Here is a 13,656-nt window from a genome sequence, read left to right on the forward strand (position 1 = left end):
TATGCGTTAGTGAAAATTCCAGCCATATACGTTTACTTAGCATTTTGCTCATTCGCAATTCTTCATCTCGACAAAATAAAATTGTGTGTGTGAAAAATGAGTTAATACCTAACAGCTGTTATTTGATATGAACTTTTATGAATATTTTTGCGAAATGTACTATGATCAAATTTCAACGCAACAGTGCAGTGGAGTATTTTTCAAATCACAATATCTCGCTAGTACAACTTTTTGCTGTAATAATTTCACAACGCTAAAATTTCCAATCCAATACTTCATCAAATATCTACCAGCATCGCACGAGAAATTACACCCAGTACAGCGAGGTCATAAAGTGCAGATAATATCGAACGTCATTTCAAATTAAAGTACACGGATAGATGAGTATTTGCGAGAAAGTTTAACTGTACATTTCTCAACAACCTATGCAGATATTGGGATCAAATTTTGACTATGATATTCAACTAAGAAAGCTCCACAATGATTGTTCCATACGTTGTATTCTTTTGTTAATGCTTCTTGGACAAAAGTGCAAGTTTATGGTCGAAAATACCGTTTGTATGAAGAAAACTTTTTTGCCTTTTCGTTTTGCTAAACGAAATATGTACAGTTGAATAAGGAATTGTTTTCTGAAGAATTTGGTGTATACCACTTTGCATGTATGTGAATCATTTCGATTAAATACGTAGGAAGTTAAACGAAACATTGATATTTTTCTTGACATCGGCATCGAGTCAAAATTCATGACGTGCAGTAGATCTACGTAATTTCGCTTCATGTAAACAACCTTGGTGCAATATCGTACAACGAGGTTTAAGTGCATTTTCTTTGAAACCACTCAAAATATCAATATGAAATTTTCAGTACAGTACACAGATGGCTATATGCTACAATTACGTACTGATTAGTTTGCCCTGAAATATATGCTTCTATGTAAAATATCTGTCCGAAATCTTTTGTATGAAGAAAACTTTTTTGCTTTTTCGTTTTGCTTAACGAAATATGTACAGTTAAATTGGGAATTGTTTTCTGAAGAATTTGGTGTAGAACACTTTGTATGTATGTGAAACATTTCGATTTAGCACGTAGAAAGTTAAACGCAACATTGATCGTTTTGTTTAAATCGGCATCGCGCAAAAATTCATTACATGTAGTACGTCATTTCGCTTCATGTAAACAACCTTGGGTAAATATCGTACACCGAGGTTTAAGTCAAATTTCTTCGGAACTGTTCAAGTCATCACTATCAAATTTAAAGTACAATGCCCAGCTTATTGATAGCTACAACTTTTCTATTGATATTTTTGTTCCAACATACATGCTTATGTGATAAAAATCACTTTGAAAACGTTCGCAACAAGAAAACTTTTTCATTCTATCGCTTTTTGAAACAAAACTGATATCAAAATGAAGAGCATGTAATTCCACATATTTTGATATGACATGCTTGTATGTCTATTGTATCGCTTGATCAAGACTAGCCGAAAACCATTTTGCCTATAATCACGAATACACTTTTTAAAGCACGAAACATGTACTGTAGCTCGAACGTCATTTCTATCCATGTAAACAACCTTGGCTTGGGTGCAATATCTTACCAAGAGGTTTAACTCAATTCTTTCGAGAACGCCTCATGATTTCGAGATGAAAATTTCAAAACAATATTCAATCGCATGATAGCTACATTTTTTGTTTCGCCTATATTGTTCTCACACGACACATTGTGTCAGATATTCTACTTTGCAAAACTCGCTAACAAGAAAACTTTTTTGCGTTAAGAGCATTCATCTTTAGTTTGGTATGATTCTGTTGGAAATTCAATTCCACGCATTTTGATGTATAACACTTAGCTATATATCATAACACAACAATAAAACAGTCCGATAACGATTTTGTCATAAACGCATTTCTGTCTTTAACTTTAGATTTTTTTTCAACGTCATTGCATTTCTATGCATGTAAACAAGCGGGGAAAGAGTTTAAGTTGCATCGGTTTAACTCAATTTGCTCGAAAACGTCTCTTGATATTTAGATGATTTTTTCACCACAGTATTGCATCATATGATAGCTACAATTTTTGTTTCGCCTATATTGTTCTCACACGACTTATTGTATCAGATATTCAACTTTGCAAAATTCGCTAACAAGAAAACTTTTTTGTGTAATGAGCATTTATCGTTATTTTGGTACTAGCTTGTAGGAAATTCGATTCCACGCATTTTTATATATTACACTTTACCGTATGTTTAGACACAACAATAAAACAGTCCGATAACGATTTTGTCATAAACGCATTTCTGTCTTTAACTTTAGATTTTTACAACGTCGTCTTTTATCCATGTAAACAAACGAAACAAGATGTTAAGTTACATCGGTTTAACTCAATTTGCTCGAAAACGTCTCATGATATCCTGATGAAATTTTCACCATAATATGTAATCCTATGATAGCTACAATTTTTGTCTCGCCTATATTGTTCTCACACGACTCATTGCATAAGATATTCAACATTAAAAAATTCGCTAACAAGAAAACTTTTTCGTGTTAAGAGAATTTATCTTCATTTTGGTATTAGCTTGTAGGACATTCGATTCCACGCATTTTGATGTATTCCACTTAATCGTATGTCTAAACAAACAAAAAATACAGTGCGATAACGATTTCGTACTAAACGCATTTCTGTCTTTAACTTTACATTTTGACTCAACGTCGAAAACTCTGCGAATAGAACAGTGATTTCGTACAAAGTTTAAAGCGGGGGATCTTCCACACCACTTGAGATAACAACATGGGATTTTTATCATTTTGTTCAGTGCAATATTGGCTATAAATTATACGCTGATAAATTTTCTCTAGCATTTATGCGTGTGTGTTAAAATCGCAGATGTTTGATTTGAAAACGAGTCGCTGAATAGAAAACTTTTTTGTACTCATTGATATTGGGGTGATTTGAACATCTGCTTGTACAGAATTTAATTCTGCACATTTTGATACCACATACTTGATAGTGTGTTGAAAATTGGCTTCAATATTGACCGAAAACCATTTTGCTTGAAACCCGCCTTTGATAAATTCTTCATAACATACAACGTCATCTCATTGAATCTGTTAAAGTGTAGATCTTCAGCGAAATGCACTATACGAAAAAGTTGAGGTCGTGTTTTCTCTTCAAATAGTTGACCGATCTACCAAAAATTTTCGCATTAATATAAAACGTGTTAATAGCAACAAGTTTTGTGGGGATCATTTTTTGCTAACATATTCGCATTAAGTAGAAATTCTTAGTTTTTCGCATGAAAATCACTTCACTGACAAGGAAAAAAATTTCCCATTCAATACAAGTACATAACAATTGCTATCATTCTATAGGGAATTCTGTTCTGCACATTTTGATGTATGATACTCCACAATAGGTCTAATTACAAGAATACTGCTGAGAGAAAACGCATTCGTGCTTATAGAAATTTTGAACTTTTCAGTCGAGTTAAACCGAACGTCGTTAGATAGCGAATAGTTGATAAAACTGTGTTTGTATCGAAGCGGTTTATGTTAACTGCCTCAATAACGCGTGAACGCATTTCGATGAAATTTTCACAATCATAACCAGCAAATAGACAGTAACAATAAGAGTTTAAATATTTTGCAAGTAGATAAGTGGATATATGTCAAAATTTCTGTTTATTGGTAAAACTTGGGTTGATATGAAGAAAAGATTTTCATTTCGCAATATGATACAGTAATATTTGCATCATGCGATGGGGAATTTATTTCTGTGCATTTTGGTGTAACATACTTGATGTTTTTGTAAAACGCTGCAGTTATACGGGCAGAAAACCATATAAAAACAAACACACATTTCATGAATCGTAATTTTGACCCTTCGTTGTCAGTGCAAATCGACGACGTCATTTCAATGAAACTCATCTTTCAACTTAAAGGGGTGTTTACATATCGACGATAGAAAATTGTGTTTCTTTGACAGTGGTTTAAGTGCAATATCTATAGAACCAGTTGTCCAAATTCCATAAAATTTTCACCAGATGAACCGAAATTTCGATGCGCTCATACTGGTACTATTTGTGTATACAAAATCGAACGCGCGAGTTATGAAATTTTGATTTTAACGCAAATTTTCTCGATATTTCAAATTTTCAAGAACAATTGTACACATAACCATACTATTTGTATATCATTGTGTAGGCGCCAGTGTGCTGAACATTTTGATATATGTGGTTTGATATTTATTTTCTATATCTTCGTTGTACTAGTACAAATCACAAAACACAGTTGAAAAAATCACAGCGCGATAGTTGCTCTTTAATAAAGTTAGTGCGAAATCATATCGAGCTGCTTTCGTCAGTCGAACGTCATGAAAACATTTGAGTTCTCGGAATTGAAAATAAATATTGAATTGTTCAGGCTATGTAGAAAACTAAATGGGTATACGGGAATATTTTGTGCTGATGTTAAATGTTCAGTAATAAATATTTTGATGGATTACTCACATATTTGATATGATCTAGGATTATTTCAGAATGATAGGTTAGTAAATCTATGTTTGACTAGATTTTTTTATATACTCGCCTTTTGTCGTTTTAACATTGACTATAAAAATCTGCGTTGAGTACGCCTCATAACAAGATTTGAGACCTAAAGACCATGGATTTGCTTTAACTCGAAGGAAATACTGGATGGATTGTACGGACTCATGCTTATCAATTTTTATGCCCATTCAAGCTGTGAGTGTGAATATTTCGGCTTGTATGGTCATGAAAAAATATCATCACAAAGTCAATATTTGTAGGATTTTTGCATGGTAAGTATGATTTTTAGATTTGTCATCAAATACACATTCGATCGTAACTCAAATCATGAAGAATAAACATTTTCCATGTGCTTTTCTGTCATTCTTCGTTTGGTCGTTGAAGGGTTCGGACGTGTTTTTCGAAGCTCTCGACGTCGTGACCTAATTATAATTTGAACTGCGCGGGTAAAGAACGCTCATTTGCGGCTTGGACATTGACCAATACGGACGTGTTTTTAAAGCGCTCTGAAAAAAGTTTTGACTTTTAAATTTTTTTTACTACGACAGAATCTTAGTTGACTGATGGTCTTTGACAAAGACAGACTTGTTTTTGTGAGCTCTGAACAAAATTTGACTTTGAAATATTTTTACGATTAAAAAGTTTCAGTTGACTTTTGAACGTTGACGAAGACGGACGTACTTTCGTGAGCTCTGACTATTGATGAAAAGTTTTCGCGTTATAGAATAGCGACTTGGTACTCAGGTTGTTGAATGACTGGATGACTGAAGTGTTAGGTTATTGTTATGAGATAACAACTTGACTTTGACTTGAGTTGTGAAATGAAATCATACTCTTATGCGATGTTAACTTTTGAACGTTTAGTATTGACTGACAACGAAATTTTGTGAGCGTTATATATGAAATGTTTGACTTACATTAATTTTTTTGAACGACTTGACTTCACTTTAAGTTTTGACATCGGACTGATCGGACGTGTTTTTTTAAGCTCTGACTGTTGTGAATAATTAAATTTATGTTGTGGTGTCAAGCGATTGACTGTCAGTTGAGGTTCAGATGTCGAGCTGTGCGGACGTGTTCATCGAGCTGCTGTCTACAAAAAACGTGAGTACAAATTTTTTTCGTTTTACTGTTTACAAGTTGCGTGATGATGTATGATGGTTGTAATGTGTTGGGTAGAAATTACTCAGTGCTGATACAGTGTCGATATGTTGTGATGAGCGATAATAGTGGATGATGGTGGAACAGAATATTCATTGAGCTATTTTGAGGAAGCGAACATATGATGGAAAAATGTTGCAAAAATATTAAATGCATGTGCTTATATGTACTAAATATGATATTGCTTTACTTGTATTTGCATGCTGTTAACATTTCTATTTTATTCCAGTGGGCTGTGGTGAGTATTGCAGATTTAACTTGTATGTGTGGTTTTTAGTTAACGATGCTTAATGAAAACTGTTATTGTACACTTAGTATGGAATGATGTGAATGATGATATGATGGGTAGAATTAATCAGTGCTTGTGTCTAGAAATGCTGAATGTTTATTGAAAAGGCTAAATGCTAGCCAGTACTAAGAGTTGAGCTACCGTGGGAATGTGAAACGAACTGATGGTGTAATATGATGGTGTATTGACATACTTTTCTTATATGTACTAAATATGATATTGCTTTACTTGTATTTGCATGCTGTTAACATTTCTATTTTGTTCCAGTGTGCTGTGGTGAGTACTGTAGATATTACTTGATTTTTAGTGTCTATGAATGCTGATGTATGATAGCTATAGCATGAGCTCAATGCTAACCAGTATTATGAGTTGATGTATTGTGGTGATGCTAATCGAACTGATGATGTAACATGATGGTGAACACTTACTGAATGCATAAAATTTATTGAATTGCATTTGTTGATATGCACTATAATATGATAAATGTATTGCTTTACATGTATATTTCATGATGTTTAATTTCAGTGGGCTGTGGTGAGTACTGTAGATTGTATTGCCTATGTATAGAATTCAATAAAAGATTATGACTGAAAACTGCTTTTGATTCTTTTTGAACAGTTTTAGGGACTATAAGTCTATAACAAAAATATGTCGGTTGGCGTTCATACAGCAATGTTTTGAGTAGTACAGAAATGTTTCTACGTTTGTGGTCGCCAGTTGTCTGTGATGTGTAAAGTGAAAAATACACGGAGCTTTGAATACAACAAACAGTTACTGTTTTAACACAGATTGTGTGCTATGCATTTTTCGATGTAGATCTTTTTCAGATTTGACATGAAATGTAGACCTGACATTTGAACAGAGCTGGGAAACGAAAAGGTAAGTTTGTTAAATTTCACAATGAACACTTGTGTTTTGACAAAAGAAGAGATAAAGTGAGTTTTGTCATCATCATGGTTTCTTTCAGAGTATAACTCGTGAACAGATGAAAACCTATTTTTTGCTAGATTTTCATGTACTCTTTTTTTGGATGATAAGTATGTCAGTAACTCAAAATCATACGGCTAGTACAGTATGGAACATGAATGCTTTGTTCAGATTTTCAGATGTGTGCTGGCAGTTCAAGTCTGGCAGCTGAAGTGAACAGTCGTGTTTTCTGGAGCTCCAACAATATGCTAGAAGGTAAGTAACTATGTTTGTTTTGCATTGCATGTTTTTATATGTTTCAGACTTTCAAGCAGAGATGTCATGCTGACTGGAGTTGAGCACAGGGCAGTGACAAAGTGAAAGGTAAGTACTTTTGACTGAATGTTTGTTCTATGCATGTTTTGTTTTAATACATTTCAGGAGTGCTTATCCAGTGATGATATGACAGTTGGAGTGAACAGTGGAGCCAAGCAGTCTTGTTTTTGGAGCTACTCAACAAGCCTTGAAGGTAAGTTTAGAATTTCTCAATGTTAGTGAATTGAAGTACTGTCACTTGCTTTTGGACAGTCGAACAGAACAGACGTGGTTGCGAGAGCTCTCATATCTGTTGTGTTAAACTGTTTTTATGATATGTTATGTTTGTTTGTTTGTTTGTGATGTACTATTTTTCAGATGCTGATGGCAGTGATGGGTTTTCAAGCTGACCTGAACAGAAAAGCACTCATATGGTAAGTACAAAATAGTTGTTATATGGGATGTTTTGTGCATGCTTTTATGTTTCAGGTGTACTTGCTGACAGCGACGAAGACGAATCAAGAAGAGGAACATTGTTGAGAAAGTGATTGGGACTTGCAAACAGGGTAAGTGTAACACTTGTGTTTGTTTAATTTGTAACATGCGTGCTTTGCTCTGTTTCAGATTTCACATGCAGAAATTAAACAGGATTTCAACTGCTGAGACACAATTCATCAAAAGTAAGGTAAGTTTTAATTCATTGATTTGAGTTGTACAATGTGTTCTTTACTTTATTTCAGATTCGAGTCACTGGTTTACACATGGAAGAAGATTTCCACGTCTGTTACTCAACTCTACAGAAGCAAGGTAAGTCGATCAAATTTTTGTTTTCATTGACTGCTGTAATGTGATGTTATGCTATTTTTCATGTGTGCTATGCAGAGATGGAGAATTCAATTTTAAGAAAGATTAACTGCTGCAGATTAGCTCTGCTCTGTGTTGATTTTTGTTCAAAAACGTTTAAAATGTATGTGTGTTTTCAGATGTTTTGTTTCAGTTGATGTCCAGATGGCAAGCAGTACAGACGTGTTTCTTGGAGCTGCCAAACAGTGAGTACAAACGTTTTATATTTTTCAGTTGTTTACTCATAGAAGTCTGTGAAAGATGATAACAAGGGTTGAATTGCACAGTACTTGTGTCTAAAAATGCTGATGTGTGACGGTTTACTGAAAAGGGTAAATGCTAGCCAGTAACACTTGAGCAACCGTGGGATGTCGAACTAACTGATGATGTACTATGATGGTGAACACTTACTATGTGTATCGAAATGCTTTTGTTGTTATTTATTATAGACGATTTGATATTGGTTAACATTTGTTTGCATGCTGTTAACATTTCTATTTCATTTCAGTTGGCTCTGGTGAGTATTGTAGTATACATTTGTTTCAATAAATCATGATGAATGAAAACTGATTTCGATTCTTTTTTACAGTTTTAGGGATTATCACTCTATAACAACTCTGTCGGTTGGTATTCATGAGTGTGAGCTTAATACAGCAATGTTTGAGTAATACAAAAAATGTATGTACTCTTTTGTGGTCGCCAGTTGTCTGTGATATGTATAGTAAAAAAAACACAACACAAAGCTATGAAGCATACAATTGTTTCAAGGTTTTATCAATAATTGTGTACTGTGCATGTTTTGATTTAGTTCGTTTCAGATATGACATGACCTGAATATTTGACAGTCGAACAGAGCTGAGCATTGCAGAAAGGTAAGTGTTTTGTTTGATATTTACCATGCATACTTTGCTTTGCTCTGTTTCAGATTCACATGCAGAAAAGGTCTCATAGTAGCCTCAACTGTGAATAAGGATATCAACTGCTGTGACTAAACTGTTGAAGAAGGGTAAGTGGAACAATGTGTTTGTTTTATAAGTACCATGTATGCTTTATTTTGCTCTGTTTCAGAGTAGACATACAAACAGTGTCTTGCTTTGCATGCTATTTTTCAGGTCTCTCATGCAGTGAGGGAAAAGAAAAAGATTTCAATAAAGAATCACTGCTGCAACTCAGCTCTTTAAACAAGGTAAGTGTTTACTATGTTGTATACAAAATGTTTCTTACTTTCTTTCTTACTATGTTTCAGGTTAACATTGCAGAGATGTTTTGACAGCTTGTGACAGAAAAGAAATTCAGCAGCTGTGTCTTGACTGTAGCCACAAGGTAAGTCGAAACAAATATACTGGTTTGTATGTTGTGTTGTTATGCCCTTCTATGTTTCAGACTTACATTGCTGTGACTGTTCCACAGTGGGTCAAAAAAGAGACGAATACAGGTTTCAAGAAGAAAATTGGCTGTTGAAAACCTGCACAAAATATGAGGTAAGTAAACTATTCTTTTGGTTTGTTTTGTGCTTTGTTATGCTTAACTATTTTTCAGATTGGAATGGTGGGTCGTTACAGAGCAGACTTTTGGACAACTGAGAAGTTGAGAAACAGAGAATGATTCAAGATCAGCTAGGTAAGTCTTGATTATTGTGCATTGCTAAATGTTTTTTTTCATTCCAGTATGGCTGTGGTAAGTACACAAACTTTCTATAATTTAATATTGAACTGTTTTTATGACCTGTATTCTGCATTGTAAAATGTCTGTTTTTCATTTCAGTATCCTGTGGTAAGTACAATTGCCTTCTTTAATTTTCATATTGAACTGTTTTGATGACTTGTATACTACTATGCAATGCTTAATGTTTTTTTCATTTCAGTAGCCTGTTGGTAAGTACACTAACTTTCTATAATTTCATAGTGAATTGTTTTGATGACCTGTATTCTGCATTGTAAAATGTGTTTCTTTTTCATTTCAGTATGGCTGTGGTAAGTACAATTGCCTTTCATATTGAACTGTTTTGATGACCTGTATTTTGCATTGTAAAATGTGTTTCTTTTTCATTTCAGTATGGCTGTGGTAAGTACACAAACTTTCTTTAATTTTCATATTGAACTGTTTTGATGACTTGTATTCTGCTATACAAAATGTGCTTTTTTCAATTTCAGGTCAGCAATGGTAAGTATAGTTTGTTTTTTATGTATAATTTTGTATACATATTGTTTTTTTCATCATAGCATGTCTTTTATATTTATGCTTTGTGTAAGTAAAATGTTCATAAATCATTCTTATCTTCAAACTAAAAATGTATTGTGCTATGCAAAATGTCTGTATGATTTCAGTTGCCAGAGGTGAGTACCATTACAGTTGAAAAGTTAGTTTTGTTTAGTTAAAGTTTTGGTTCACAGTTCTGTTTGTTATTTGGCAAAATTTACATGTATGCATTGAGTCTTGATTTCAGCTCGATTGTGGACTGAAGAAGATTGCCCGCAGAGGGATTGGATACAAAATACAAAGTAAGTACTGAGTTTCTTACTAAAAGTTTTGAGTTGTATTCATTGTATGTTAATATGCTATGATTGCTATGAACATGACTTTTGTATTTCAGCGAAGACAACATAGGTAAGTAAAATTGTTATCTGTTTCATGTTTACTGTTACAGTTCAATATTGTGTTTATAAATTGTAAGTTGTACAAACACATTCAAAAGTTTCTAATCATGCTTTCGATTTCATTTCAGCTTTACTGCTAGACGAGTGTTCTCTACTACTTGACGAGTCAGCTTTACTACCAGGCGAGCAGTGACAACAAGGCGCCTTTGTGGAAACAACACAACAAAAAAGTGAGTATTAGTTGAAATTGTTTTACTGTATGTTATACTTAAATGCAAAATTGTGCACATAAATTGTAAGTTGTACAATTACAATGAAAGTTTCTGATCATGCTTTCTATTTCATTTCAGCTGTACTGCTAGACGAGCAGTGACAGAAAGGCGCCTGAACATGCAACACAAAACAAAAAAGTAAGTATCAGTTAAACAGTTGGTAGAGTTGTGTGTTTTTCTTTAGCAGTTTGTGTTTACTATTTTATTTGATACATGGTATATTACACATGCATGTTTTTATCATTTCAGGCTGTTTACTTTCATCGTTTACTGTTTAACACAATTTGCTTTTCTATTTTCAGTGCCAATATACAAACCTTGATGTGAACACCGAGTAGTCAATGCATACGTGTGGCGTACAGCTGCGACAAAACCGTGGGTCCATCGCACCGATAACTCGAACATTGGACCGCGTATGGACATCAGTGCAACTTTGTGAATCCATGTAACTTTGTGAATCCATGTAACATTGCGAATATGTGTCGATCGAAAAATGTGTACATTCTGCACTGAAACGAACTCGGTGTTGCAAGTGGCAAGTGTTGACAGTGTGTATGTTTATGTTTATGTTTTTACATGAAAACTAAAGGAGATTGTTCTCCTACCTTTTTTTTCCTTGTTTTATTGCGCTGGCCAGCAATATTGATGTATGTGTTTGTGTTTAAACTATGCAATACCAAAATCAAACAAAAATAAACATTAACAGTCATTAACTGTGTTTGGGCGGCCGAGGGGTTTAAGACTCCACAAGTGTGAAGCGCACTGATAGCACTTGGGGGTGAACACCTCGGTATTTCGGTGCTAAAATGTTTTCACGGTGCTTATCTTGACGCACTGTTAAGACTACCAACCAGTTAATGATTGCTTCATCTTTAAACAAAAAGTAAGTCTCTACTTTGGCACAAGAGACTCCAAGTACCAAATACCAACAATTAAAAAGCAGACGTTTTTCAAAACTATGATCGCTGAGATTGATAGTCAGATGGAGTCCTGCCCAGTTAGCTGTGTAGCGGTCTAGGGCGGGGTTGCAAGTCAATACGAAATGAGGCGCTATAAAGCAACTCGTCCCCGTTATGACCGTCAATACTTTCGACACTATCTGGGAATCCTTTCAACACCACATTGTTGCGCTGTTGGAAGGGTGGTAGGCACGCATGGTGACATGCCTGTGCTTTGCTATGCGACACCATGGTATTTTCGTACGGTGACACGAAATATCTTAATCTGGCTCTCTCAGAAACGCAGGCACGCGTTGACCGAACCTGACCGATGACCGAGCAATAACATTTCTATTAAGTGCTTCAATGCACAAAGTCTGCTAGGGCTGGGGTGGGAAGGCGACTTCTCTTGTACTCAGACAAGAGGAACGGTCACAAGTCCGTGAAAACGCCGAGTGACACCACTAGCTTTCAATCGTACAAAGCAAAAAACTTTCAAACTTTAGTTTGAGGTGAAATGATAAAAAAACTATATAAACAACTAACCGTTATAAGATATTTGCCATATGGACACAAACTATGCTACTCAATGTTGCGTTGAACATTAATTGCGCCTTACGAACTACTCGTGTTGAAACTAACATTGAGTGACTCGTAAACTTAAAGCAGTTACTCGCTTTTGACTGCATACACATTTTGTACAACGGCTCGTTATTGGTATGACTTGTCTTTCAATGAGACACATTAACACAAACGTTCAACAGTATTTAGGCTTTATATTGCGCTTGTAGAATATACGAACAAAACACACTATATAATCTACAATCGATCGCATAGTTAGCTACTTGAGTTGATATTGACAAGCGCTGGTCAATCATCTTGTTGGTAAGCTTTCGAGTGTACACAGTAGTTTGCAGTTTTGTTTCACACATAATACAAAATATGGATGAAAAAAATCTATATACATAACAGTTTGCGATATTAACTACTTTTGCCTCTTGGCCAAATCTACACTCGATCGCATAGTTTGCTACCTAGGTTGATATTAACAAGCGCTGTTTGAAAAGCAGTATTACTTCAATGCTATGGTTTGGTTGTAAGATAAAATACTAGTATATGATGCATTGATGTAACAGATATGTAGGCACATTCGTATAGTAGAAGAAAATTCTCAGCAGCAGCTGGTCTGCAAACACTACAATGCGATTTTGCAGTTTGATACGAACGTGTTTTGTTCACGTGAAGTTGAAATGAAAATCTGTCGTGTCTGATCAATGAAATATATTTGATAAAATAACACAGTTGAAAGGCAGTAACATATCTAAGGTTGTGCTATGTTACAGCTCCACAAATAGTTATTCGTCTTGCAAGATACTGGAACAGATGTCCACATGTTATTGTATATTATCTGATTTAGGATATTTTGAGAAATTATGCAACAGAACATTTCTGCAAGATGTGAAAAAAATATTTATTTAAATGGGATTTCTGAGGTTTAGCCATCGCCGAAAGGCCAATGTTTCTTCGTTAATGCATGGCAAAAGTAAAGGCTATATTGTTTGCTAGTATGCTAGTCCGTATTGCATATCGCAAGGTGGTAAAGCGGCTCTTTTCATTTCGCTGTGAAAAGAACGGTCACAAGCCCGTACAAACGCTGAGTGACACCTCTTGATCATGTAGCTTGTATGAAACGTGTTTATACAACCACAGTAGTTCAAAGCAGAACGCTTTTCCTTCTTCGAGGGAGAAGAAATCTGGGTGCAAGTCCCGGCTTTGGTTATAACACGAATA

General features: G+C 34.8%; 1 long non-coding RNA gene across 23 annotated transcripts; it reads left to right on the forward strand.

The window, feature by feature from the left end:
* The first annotated feature begins 4,754 nt into the window (after positions 1-4,754).
* LOC127842434 (uncharacterized) lies at positions 4,755-11,645 on the forward strand. Of its 23 annotated transcripts, none has more exons than XR_008031640.1 (7): positions 4,756-6,873; positions 7,093-7,176; positions 7,342-8,264; positions 8,984-9,244; positions 9,442-10,885; positions 11,006-11,065; positions 11,230-11,645. It is a non-coding gene; the product is annotated as an uncharacterized LOC127842434 (long non-coding RNA). The 23 variants fall into 23 exon arrangements; XR_008031634.1 differs by having other exon boundaries at positions 4,759-7,176; positions 7,342-7,429; positions 7,594-8,264; XR_008031641.1 differs by having other exon boundaries at positions 4,759-7,176; positions 7,342-7,429; positions 7,705-8,264.
* Positions 11,646-13,656: the final 2,011 nt, after the last annotated feature.

Source organism: Dreissena polymorpha, chromosome 8, assembly GCF_020536995.1.
Source record: "Dreissena polymorpha isolate Duluth1 chromosome 8, UMN_Dpol_1.0, whole genome shotgun sequence".
NCBI classification, from domain to species: domain Eukaryota; kingdom Metazoa; phylum Mollusca; class Bivalvia; order Myida; family Dreissenidae; genus Dreissena; species Dreissena polymorpha.